Source organism: Dipodomys spectabilis, unplaced genomic scaffold, assembly GCF_019054845.1.
Source record: "Dipodomys spectabilis isolate Male_0828 unplaced genomic scaffold, ASM1905484v1 ptg000011l, whole genome shotgun sequence".
NCBI classification, from domain to species: Eukaryota; Metazoa; Chordata; class Mammalia; order Rodentia; family Heteromyidae; genus Dipodomys; species Dipodomys spectabilis.
The window spans coordinates 351,412-364,409 of record NW_024870688.1 but is presented as its reverse complement, the minus strand read 5'-3'; the positions used below and the strand labels follow the sequence as shown (position 1 = coordinate 364,409).

The window sequence follows — 12,998 nt, the reverse complement described above, 5'->3', positions numbered from 1 at the left end:
GCTAGCAGTTCAACACTTAAATAGATTAAATCATCTCTGACACATGGTAGATTTCATATAATGAAAATACCTAAAATAATTAGTGCAATATACTGAACTGATCAAAATAAAATAGACTTTGAAAAACAAAGTTGCAAGATTGTTACTAGCATTATAATACTTATGTTACAAATTACAGGTGCATTGTTTATTATGGTTCTAGCCATGTAGGAACAACCTGAAGCCCCTTCTTTTCAAAGGAGGAGAAAGAAATAATTAGCTGATTTAGTAACTGTACATTTTGTATACTTTTAAGCAATTCTTAAATATTACAGAAAATAATAAACATATGGAGACTACAATGCAGTACACTATTTACAGTACAGTTGAAGATCAAATTTAAAATAATCAAGTTTAAACGTACATAATTGTTAGTGCACTGACTCTATTATATTGGGAGGGAACAAGAGCCCCTCCCTCCCTTACAAGATATATATAATGGCCAGCAGTGATTAAATAGAAATCACAGACACCTGGTTGGTTTCCATTTTTTGTTGATGAGCTTACACTACCCATTAAAATACATTTATCAGTTTTTGTGTTCCTAGAACAAGATGGGGTTACAGATGACTTATTAAAATCCCACTTAAAAAAAAAAAAACAACTAGCTACAATTTAGGTGCTACAAACATTTCTTCTTTCTTCCTGAAGAAGTGGGACCATTTCCTTGTAGTAATTTATTAACTGTGGAATGTAGACTTTAGATAACAGAAGAAATGATCATTGATGTGAATACTGTAGCTAGGCATATTTTTAAAATCTCCTTCTAAAAATGTTTTTCAAAAGCCCAAATTAGTTAATTTCCAAATCATTTTCAGAGATGACCATTGTCCCAGTCTGGAAAAACTGAGTGACTATAGGTCCAAGTAGTCATTTGTCTTTATCCCTAATGATGAGAAATTATTCCCTCTAACTTTCAATGAAACAATTATACACAGTCATTTCCCTTTCTATTGCTGAAACATTAGTCAGAGGGATACATGCACGTTATTAAAAATTAAGTTCAAAACACTTAAAATAATCCTGTATTAGAAACTTGACATCTATCATAAGTCTCTTCTTTTTGGAAGTCATACTGGGCCGGTTAAATGCTCCAATTCCACTGTTATTAATGTTTAGGAAGCAGAAAATTCCAGCTAGTTCAAACTGGAGATTTAGTTACTACAACACTGACTCCTGGTTGGCTGTGTCGGTTCAGTAAGGTCAACTCCTCTTCCTCTAGCAGAATTTGCTCCTGGATTCTGTGGTTCATTCTTTGGTAGCTTTTTAGCTATTGCCATGAATATTTCATTTACATTCATTGATGTTTTAGCTGATGTCTCCATGAATAACAAACTGTCGTCATCTGCATAAGACTGTGCTTCCTGGAAATCTACAGCTCTTTTGTTTGCTAGATCAGCCTAGTTTCCTGATAAGGCTATTACAATGTTAGGACTTGCTTGTCTCTGAAGTTCTTTAACCCAGTTTTTCCGCTCTTGCAAAAGACTCCTCATTTGTGATATCATACACAACTATGGCTGCTTGTGCTCCTCTGTAGTACATTGGTGCTAGGCTATGGTATCTCTCTTGACCAGCTGTATCCCATATTTCAAACTTTACTGTTGTGTCATCAAGACACACAGTTTGGGTTAGAAAAGCAGCCCCAATGGTACTCTCTTGAAATTCATGAAATTGGCCTTTCACAAAACGTAGCACTAGGGTTGATTTGCCAACAGCAGATTCTCCCAGAAATACTAGTTTGAACTGGCATATTTTATTTCCAGTATTTGGCCCATTGGGTCTTGTTGCTCCTCGATTAGCCATATCCAAATTTGAAAGAAGTTCCTAATTTCACAGTGCTAAATGAACTTCCAGGATGCAAGGTATCAATTTTTTTCTTTCTGGAGATAAAGAGACCTGCGCGGGGCCGCAGCTTCCCGGGAGCGAGGCCCAGGCGTGGCCGGGAGGACGGACGAGGTCCGAGCTGCGGCGGAGGCGCTGGCGGAGGCGCTGGCGGCGGTGACGGCGGCGTCTCCTCCCGGCGCCTCTCGCCTCACACTGGACGCAGCGGGGCTCGAGCCGCGGTGCCGCCCCTGCCGGGCTCCGTCTCCGCCTCTCTCCGCTCCGCCTTCCTGCTTCCTTTCTCCTCCTCCGCCGCCGCCGCCGCCCTCTAGTTTAATTTTAATATGCAGCATACAAAGCCTTCAAAAATAAAGCAAAAGTGGAGATTGCGCAAAACAAATAAATTACAAAGCTCCTGTTAGAACCAGTAAATGTAGAATTCCATTTCCATAGGCTTATGTTGACAAGAGGAAATTTAATCCAATGTTAACTGTCACAATTGGCATCTAAATAGAACTCTAAATAGAGTTCAAGGCCAGGAAAAGATAGTGAGACCATATCTCATAAACAGAATATGAACAAAAGATGTGGTGGCATGACTAGAGTGGTAGAACGATTTCCTTGCATATGAGTTTCAGTGCCTAGTAACACAATAAAATCCATATTAATCAAACAGCTAAATGCTGAATATGAGTCCTAGAACTAAAAGAATATTAATAAAACATAGGGAAATAAACAATCATTATAGACAGGTTTGTTTGAAAACTTAATCCACAGGAAATAAAAGCAAAAACAGATAAGTAAGGTTATTGATAACAATTTCTTCACGCCAAAGAATTCAATCACCTGAATGATGAATAAAATACAGCAGTAGAAAAGATTATTTTAAACAATATATGTACATATATAAACATGTATTGTATATATGTGCATATCTATGTATATACATATACATAGTGCATATATGTATATACATATTTATATATATATACATATGTGTGCATATATATGAGTGTGTGTCTATATATATAATATACAGAGAGAGAGGTAAATTTCTAGAATATATAAAAAATTCTGGAAGTTTAGTAGGAAAACATATCAAATAACTTTAAAATTGCATCTAACTTGATTGAAAATTCTCAGGGAAGCTAATAGCCAAGTTCTATAAGCAAAAAATACTTAGGATCATTAATCATCAAGAGTTTGGGATCTAAGGAACACAGTTCAAAGCCAGCCTGGGCAGAAAACTCTATGAGACTCTTATGTCTAGTTAACCACCAGAAACCTGGAACTGTAGCTCAAGTGACAGAATGCTAATCTTGAGCAAAAAATAAAAATAAAAGCAAAAACAATGCTCAGCAACAACACATAGGCCCTAATTTTGTTGCAGCACGTTTCTCAATAGCCAAGAAATTGAAGGAACTGAAATGCCTATCAAGTGAACCACTGCATGAGTAAGATGAGGGACATCTACATGTACATAGTGTAATATGACTTAAACATAAAATCAAATATCATTTACAGAAATTTGATGGAGTTAGTGATTATGATGCTAAGTATATAAGCAAGACACTGAAAAAATAAGCCTTGCATTCATCATTGTATTAAGTGATCCAAAAGTGTTGATCTCATAGAAGCTGAGTGTGTGGCGAATGTAGATAGTTGAAAGGGATGGGGCACCATTTATCTAATGTATCTATTACTGTATCTATTAATATTTAATTAATATTAATTAGTATATTAATATCTAAGTAGAGTTAAGAAAGAATTTTTGGTATGAAAAGACAAAGCAGGATAACTAGAGATAGCAGTAATTATATATCAAAAACTACAAAGAGGGTTGGGAAGGTGGCTCAGTGGTAGAGTGCTTGCCTTGCATGCTTGAGGCTCTGGGTTCAATTCCTTAGCACCACATAAGCAGAAAAAGCCGGAAGTGTTGCTACGGCTCAAGTGGTAGAGCACTAGCCTTGAGCTGAAGAGCTGAGGGACAGCACCCAGGACCCAGGACCAGAGTTCAGGCCCCACAACTACCACCACCACCAACAACAAAAAACTACAAAGATTGGAAACTTTTCAACATAAAGAAAACGTTATTATTCTAACTTAAACTAAACTATTTGCATTTTTATCTTTTATTTGCATTTATTATTTATATTAGCAGAATTAATACATATATACAATGTATCACTATCCAACTCAATATCTCCTTCAGCCTCCCGCATCTCTACCCTCACCTTCTTAAAAAAATAGTGAGAGTATGCATATAATGTACTTAGACTATATTTCCCCTCTACGTTAGTTCTCCTCCTGTTTGTTCTTTGGGAACCTGTTTTAATCTTTTGCCATTCATTTCCTTTATTGTATAGTAATTTTACAATGAGGTTTACCCTGGTATTTCATATGTAGATATACATTAAACACATTAAATCACTCTATTGCTCTTTCTTCCTTCATCCCTTAACTTCCCATGATTCAACAGCTTGGAATGAGATTCCTTATGCCATCTACATGCATAGATACATGGTACTTTGATATTGTTCTCTACTATTCTCTTTCCCTTTCCCTCCTTCTTGTCCTCATAAACAATCCCAAAGTTTAAAATAAGTGACAGTATATGGCATTTAGCATTTTGAGTTTGGATTATCTTACTCATCATGATCCCCATTTCTCTCTACTTTTCTACAAATAATACAATTTCATTTTCTATTATGGATGATCAGCAGTCTACATTATATTGGTACTACACTGCACCCATTAACTAATTGTTGGGTACCTCAATGATTCTATGGTTTGGCTATTATAAAGAAAGTATCCATAAATACTTGTTTGTACATAATTTACTTATATATTGATTCATGCTCCATTGGATAAAAACCCAAGAATGGTCTCCTTATTTTGAGGATCATCCATACTGATTTTCATAAGGACTACATGACTTTAGATTCCCATGAGGAGTGTATAAGTCTTCCTCTTCCACTAGATTCGCATCAGCTGTTGTTGTTTTCTTGATGGGAGCTGGTCTGACGGCGGTAAAATGGAATATTAGTGTAGCATTTCTATAATGGCTAAGGATATTGACCATTTCTTTTAGTATCTCTTAGACATTTGTATTTCTTTTCTAAAAACTAGCAATCTGTTTGCTCATTTATTAACTGGGTTATTTGTTTGTTGATTTGTAGGTTTTACACCAGTACTAAGCCTCAGGACATCATGCTCTTGCTTGTTTTCCATGCTCACAGCTGGCACTTAACCCATGTTTCCAGGTCAGCATTTTGAGGGCTAATTGCAAATACTGTCTCACAGACTTTTCTCTCTAGGCTCACTTTGATATGTAACCCTCTGGGTCTCAGCCTTCTGAGTATCTAGAATTACAGATATGAGTTACAAAGGCTACCTGGTTTTTTTTTTTGGGGGGGGGGGTCCAGTCATGAGGCCTGAAATCTGGGCCTGCATGCTGTCCCTCAGCTCTTCAGCTCAAGGCTAGTGCTCTACCACTTGAGTCACAGTACCACTTCTGGCTTTTTTTTCTGCTTATGTGATGCTGAGGAATCGAACCCAGGGCCTCATACATGCAAGGCAAGCGCTCTACCACTGAGCCATCTTCCCAGCCACTGGGTTTTTATTTTACTGTTTAACTTTTAAGCTATTTGTACATTCTGGATATTAATTTTTTATCCATTAAATAATTATTAAAAATTTCTCTGATTATGAGGTTTATCTCTTTGCCAAAGTCATTGTTTATTTCATGTAATAAAAAACCTTTAAATTTTATTTACTCCCACTTATCCACTCTTGTTATTATTTTCTGGTCACTTTGAGATCTATTAAAAAATGATTACTTAGGTTTGTGTGTTCTAGAAATTTCCTTAAGATTTTCTGTAATTAGTTTCAAAGTTTCACATCTTTAAGTTCTTTGGTCCATTTGGAGTTGATTTTTATTAATTGTGAAAATACTGTACAGAGGGCTGGGAAGGTGGCTCAGTGGTAGAGCACTTTTGCCTTGCATGCTCGAGGCCCTGGGTTCGATTCCTCAGCACCACATAAGAAAAAATCCGGAAGTGGCGCTATGGCCCAAGTGGTAGAGCGCTAGCCTTGAGCTGAAGAGCTGAGGGACACAGCACCTAGGCCCAGAGTTCAGGCCCCACGACCGGACCCAAAAAAAATAAAAAAAAAAAAAATTAAAAAATAATGAAAAAAGAAAATACTGTACAGAGGGGTTACAATTACATGGGCAAGATAATGAGTACATTTCTTATCAAGCATTGTAGCCTCCTCCTTTGTTTCCCTTTCCCATCCCTTTCCATCTTCTCCCCCCCCCCCCCACCAAATCATCCCCCTCCTCTCCCCACCCACCAAAGTTGTTGCAATGGGTCCACCTGTATCCCTATTTAAACAATTTGTTTTTCCCCTTCCCCTCCACAAATTATACCGACATCAAATACAGTGAAAGCAGGGGTTATACTGTGGGGGAGGGACATACAGAGCAACAAAGAAATAATCTTATAAATGTGTTAGAAACAATCACAAGAAAGAAAAAAAAACATTTTAATACATATCTTAGGGTTCATTTCCCTAACATCAACTTATCTGACCTTTTCTGCTTGACTCAGACATATACTAGATATTGCAAATAAGGGAAACCATGGGACCTATGTTTCTTTGGGCCTGGTGGAGTTGATTTTTGTGCAGAGTGAAAGACAGAGTTTCAGTCTCCTGCGTGTAGATAATCTATTTTACCACCATCTTTCATGGAACAGACTATATAAAAACCTATTTCTGGCATCCTTGATTAACTTTAGAAGACTATAGTTTAGTGGGTTTTATCTTCTATTCTGTTTCATTGATCTTCATGTCTATTTTATTACTATGACTTGGTAGTGTATTATGAAATATGTTATTTTGATATAATATTTTTGTAGCATTATTTTTTGTGTAGTACTATTTTCATTACTCGAGTGTTTTTGTTCCTATGCTAATTTTAGGATATGGTTTTCTATTTGTGCCAGGAATGGAATTTTTACTTTTATAGGTATCGTCTCAAGTCTTGGGCTGGTTTGATGCTGTATGTCCATTTTCACAATATAAAATTTTGCCACATCATAAAAACATGAAGTCTTTTTGTCTGCTACCTAATCTTAAATTACTTTCTTCAAAGGTTTATGCTTTTAACTGAATAGGTCTCTTTGCCCTAGATTAGGCATGTATTTCTCTTTTTTTAGAGATTTAATTGTTATCACAAAGGTGATGTACAGGTAGTATTTCTGTTTTTGTTATTGTCAGTGGGTTGGTTTTCCTGATTTTTCTCTGTCAGTCAGCTCATTCCTAAAATGTAGAAAGCAATTAATTTTGTATGTTGAGTTCATATGTTTATACATTTCCAAAATACTTATTAGTTCTAGGGGTATTTGATGAATATTTAGTATTATTCAAGTACAGCAATATATTATCTGCAAACAAGTATAATTTAACTTATTTTGTGTTCTAATCTTTTTACATCTTTCTCAGCTCATTTCTTTGGGAAGCAACTTCTATACTATATTTAATAAGAGTAGGAGACTGGCCACTCATTCTACACTATAGAAAAATTAATTTCTGTTTCTTGCTATTTAGCCTGATATGGCAATGTTTGTCAAACAGCCTTTATCACAATGAGATATTTTTTTCCATGCCTAGTATCTTCAAAAATATTTATCATACAAGTATGTTGAATTCTGATTGATGAATTTTTGATACAGGAAAGCAGATTATCACATAATATTTGCCATTATTCTGTGTGTGGTATTACATTAATTGATTTGTTTATGAAAACTTATTGGTGTAGCTGGAATAAAACTAACGATTGTTATTCATCATCTTTAGAATGTGTTATTAAATTTTATTTGAAAGAATTTCATTGGGAAATTTTGTGTCTATGTTCATCAAATTGATTCCTCTATAATTCTTATGTGTTTTATCTTCATTCAGTTTTGGAATGAGTATTATATTGGTTTTATAAAAGAGGTATTGTAGCATTTCTTTTCATTTTACTTCATGGAAAATTTTGAGTTTATAAAGTTGTTCTTTTAGAATTGACACAATTAGGCAGCAAAACCATAAGTTACTTGGCTTTCCTTTGTTGGGATGTCAATTCATGTTCAATTACTGCTTAGTATTTTATTTGCTCAAGTGGTTTGTATTCTCTAGGTTGTTTTCCAGTATGTTTCAATAGAGGTTTTCAAAGTATTTCCTCATTTTTTTATTTAATTGGCATTTGTTGTGATATACATTTTTCATCTCTACTTTTATTTATGTCTTTTTCCCTCTTTTAGTTAGAATTAGTGGGGCTGTCAAATTTATATTTTTAAGAAATAAATTTTAAAATTGTAATTTCTGTCTTGTCTATTTTATTAATTAATTTCTGCCCTAATTTTTATTCTATTTTATTTTTCTGCAAAGATAGGGCTTCTTTGGCCCTATGTCTCTCAGAGCTTGAGATGTATCATTTACCTATTTGATATTTCTTTTTTTTAATTTAGCCATTTATTGCTATACAGTTGCTTAACACTGTATTTATTATGTCCATACTTGCCACAAATTTGTGCATATATTTTCACTAGATTCTGTTCAATTTTGATTTTCACACTTCTTTCTAGAAGGACCAATTGATCATTCACCAGTATGTTTTTCATCTCCATGATTAGACTGTTTTCTATAGTTTAAAAAAAAAAACAATTTGTGTTCTACTTTTATTCTTCTTTTTTTGTGAAATCATTTGCATCTTTTGTTTTTCTCTTGTTTTAATTGTAAAAGTGAGGTTGAGGTACAGAGAAGTTCATTGTGTTCAAACAGAATACAGTGCAATACTTCAATTTCCTTGTATTTGCGAACTGCAAACAATGAATTAGAATCAGTGTTTAAATGGTTGCATTTAAAAGAGGTGTAAAAACAGTAAAAGAGTGAGAAAAATGTTCAACTAAGTGATGCTGACTGGTCACACACAAAATAAGATGCAGGGTTCAAAGAAATGAACTACCACTGTGATATGTGTAGTTCATGTAAAGAGGGCCTTGGATGCACTTGTTTTGGAGCTTTTGGAGACAATGAGAATAATATATTGGTGGTTAGCAATAGAATAAAAGGGATAACAGCTACAACTCCACCATTGACATCCACTAAAATTTCCATATTATGGAGATTCATTCTGGCTAGCTTAACTGCCAGTGGTCTGTCACAAAAAAGCTGTTTATTCTTGGGGTCACAAAAAGGCAGTGGCACAATCAAAACAAGTTGACATATAGCACGAACAATACCAATTATCTGTCACTAGACAAATACATCTTTGTATGCTCATACTAGTGAAATAATGAAAGTTTTCAAATGGCCACATAGTGGTCATAGGCCATTACCACCAGAAGTACCTTCTCAAGTGCTGCAATGAATTGGGAAAATAATTTGTTACATGCAGCCCACAAAGGAAATTTTCTTTTTCTCCCTGAAAAAGTCTTCACTCATATTGGAAGTGGTGTTTGGAGAAAGCCACATATCAACGAAGGGCATGTTGGCCAACAGGAAATACATGGGGGTGTGGTGATGCAGATCAGAGATTATTAAGGTAATAATTACAATATTACAAGGTACAATGATCAGGTAAAGAGTAGAAAATATTAAGAAGAGTAAAACCTGAATATTGTGTGAGTGTTCAAGTACCAGAAGCACAAATTTGGACACCACAGAGTAACTACAGATATGGAAAATAATCGATTATTGGGATGAAAAGGGGTAGGTATTTTTTAAATTTATTATTTATATCAAAATTTAACAGCTACATATAATCCTGAGAAAAACTATCAGTATGTATGGTATTATATATCCAAAAGAAACTAATTCCTCAAGACTGGCTTTTAGGAGCACAGCTTGTGATGGGAGAGCTAAGCACGTAATTTATTGAGAGAACGCTGTCAGTACACTGTCAGTACAGAAGGAAGTATGGGAAGGTGGAATTCATGGAGCAAGGATATGAATTTATTTTTGTGTCATCTGGAAGTTAGCACTTCTCACCAACTCCTATAAAATGCTCTGAGTGGACCCATAACTATTGCATTAAATGACCGTAATTTGGTGATAGACAGCCATCCTTCCCATCCAGAGTTCTGCTTGACACTATTTGAGTTGTTTGGCATCAATTTCTTATCAAATGTGTGAGCATTTGCTTGACGCTTTCAAAAAGAGCTTTCAAAATAATTTTTCCATTATTTCTTGTTCTATTTTATGATGTTATTCATAACCTCAGCCAAATTTATGTTAAACCCTATCATAAGTATGAATTTATTAGAAAAATAAAATGCTGTTCAGGCATCCACAGGGAATTTGGAATGCATCCTGTGCAGACAAATGGATACAATTAATTTTTAAAATTATATGCGTGTTATTTTGAAAAGTAATTGTACAAAGCAGTATAATTCAACTTGTCAGTTTATGCCTAAAATTCACCTCCATCAATATCATGTATTTCATTCTTAAGAAATATATATATCTGATGGATAACATGGCAGGAACTCCCAAATACCTCTCAGTCCTATCTCTTAATGTTAACGGACTGAACTCTCCAATTAAGCGACATAGACTGTCTAGTTGGATTAAAAAACAAGACCCTTCTATCTGCTGCCTGCAGGAGTCACATCTTGCCCGTAAAAACAAACACATTTTCAATGTTAAAGGCTGGAACAAAATCTACCAAGCAAACGGCCCCCATAAACAGGCGGGAGTTGCAATCTTAATATCAGATAAAATAGACTTCAAATTAAAATTCGTGAGAAGAGATAAAGAAGGTCGCTACATACTAATTAAAGGATCTCTCCTTCAGGAGGATATTACAATTCTAAATATCTATTCGCCAAACAATGGAGCACCCAAATTTATCAAAGAAACACTACTTTCCCTCAAATCCCATATAGATCCAAAGACATTAATCGTTGGGGATTTTAACACACCACTCTCCCCACTAGATAGATCAACTCGGCAAAAACTCAACAGAGAAACCGCAGATCTAAACAGCTGCATAGATCAACTAGACTTAACAGACATCTACCGAACATTTCACCCAGCAGCATCAGAATACACGTTTTTCTCAGCAGCACATGGAACGTTTTCTAAAATAGACCACATTTTAGGCCACAAAGCAAACTTGTCTAAATTCAGAAACATTGAAGTTATACCTTGCATTCTCTCTGACCACAAGGGAATAAAATTAGAACTCAACACCAAAAGCCACCAAAGAAAGTCCAGTATCACATGGAGGCTGAACAACACACTGCTGAATCAAGAGTGGGTCATGGAAGAGATTAGAAAGGAAATTCAAATGTTCATGCTATTCAACAAAAATGAACACACAAATTACCAGCTCCTCTGGGACACAGCAAAGGCAGTACTCAGAGGCAAGTTTATAGCTCTGAGCTCCCATATCAACAAATTGGAGAAATCTGAAACTAGCAATTTAATGACACATCTAAACCTCCTTGAAAAAGAGCAGCAAGATAAACCCCAATCCAGTAGACGGAAAGAAATAATCAAAATTAAATCAGAATTAAATGAATTAGAATCCAAAAAAACTATAGAAAGAATCAACAAAACAAAGAGTTGGTTCTTCGAAAAGCTTAACAAAATTGACAGACCCTTAGCAAATCTTATCAGAAAAAGAAGAGAACACACCCAAATTAATAAACTCAGAGATGAAAATGGAAACATCACCACGGAAACAACCAAGATTCAGAACATTATAAGGGAATACTTCTCAAAACTTTATGCTAATAAGTTTGAGAACTTGACAGAAATGGACCTTTTCCTAGCAAATATTGACATGCCAAAACTAAACCAAGATGAGTTAAACCAGCTTAACAGGCCCATATCAAGCATTGAAATAGAAACAGCAATAAGAGACCTCCCAGCTAAGAAAAGTCCAGGACCAGATGGTTTTACAGCGGAATTTTACAAGGCCTTCAAAGCAGAGCTCACACCAATACTCCTCCAACTCTTCAATGAAATTGAAAGAGAAAGCTCACTACCGAACACATTCTATGAAGCCATCATAACCCTCATCCCAAAACCAGGCAGGGACTCATCAAAGAAAGAGAACTATAGACCCATTTCTTTGATGAACATTGATGCAAAACTTCTCAACAAAATTTTGGCCAATCGACTTCAACAATTCATCCAAAAAATCATACACCACGATCAAACAGGATTCATTTCAGGGATGCAAAGCTGGTTCAATATACGCAAATCAATTAATATTATTCATCACATCAACAGGAGCAAGAATAAGAACCACATGGTTATCTCAATAGATGCAGAAAAAGCATTCGACAAGATCCAACACCCCTTTATGATGAAGGTTTTGGAAAAATTAGGAATCCATGGAACATTCCTCAATACGATAAAGGCTGTATATGACAAACCTACAGCCAGCATTATACTCAATGGTGAAAAACTAAAGCCATTTCCTCTTAACTCAGGAACAAGACAAGGATGCCCACTCTCTCCACTTCTCTTCAATCTAGTATTAGAATGCCTAGCTACAGCAATAAGACAAGATGCAGACATAAAGGGGATCCAAATAGGGAAAGAAGAAATAAAACTCTCCCTCTTTGCAGATGACATGATCTTGTATTTAAAGAATCCCATAGACTCCACTCCCAAATTACTCAAGCTGATTCAAAACTTCGGCAAAGTAGCAGGTTATAAAATTAACCCCCAAAAATCAATGGCTTTTCTGTATGCCAACAATGAGAAAAGTGTGGCTGAAATTAGGAAAGCAACTCCATTTGTAATAGCCCCACAAAAAATAAAATACCTAGGAATTAACTTAACTAAAGAAGTGAAGGACCTCTATGATGAAAACTTTAAAATCTTGAAAAAGGAAATCAACACAGAACTTAAAAAATGGCAAAACCTCCCATGCTCCTGGATTGGAAAGATTAACATCGTGAAAATGGCAATACTTCCCAAGGCTATCTACAAATTCAACGCAATACCTATCAAAATTCCACCCTCATTCTTCAAGGAAATAGAAGAGGCAATCCAAAAATTCATATGGAACAATAAAAGACCCCGAATAGCAAAAACGCTCCTGAATGGAAAGAACACTGCTGGAGGAATATCAA

At 35.5% G+C, this 12,998-nt stretch overlaps 1 pseudogene; it reads right to left on the bottom strand.

The window, feature by feature from the left end:
• Positions 1 to 632: 632 nt before the first annotated feature.
• Positions 633 to 2,002, bottom strand: LOC122128308 (annotated as a pseudogene).
• Between the last annotated feature and the right edge of the window lie 10,996 nt (positions 2,003 to 12,998).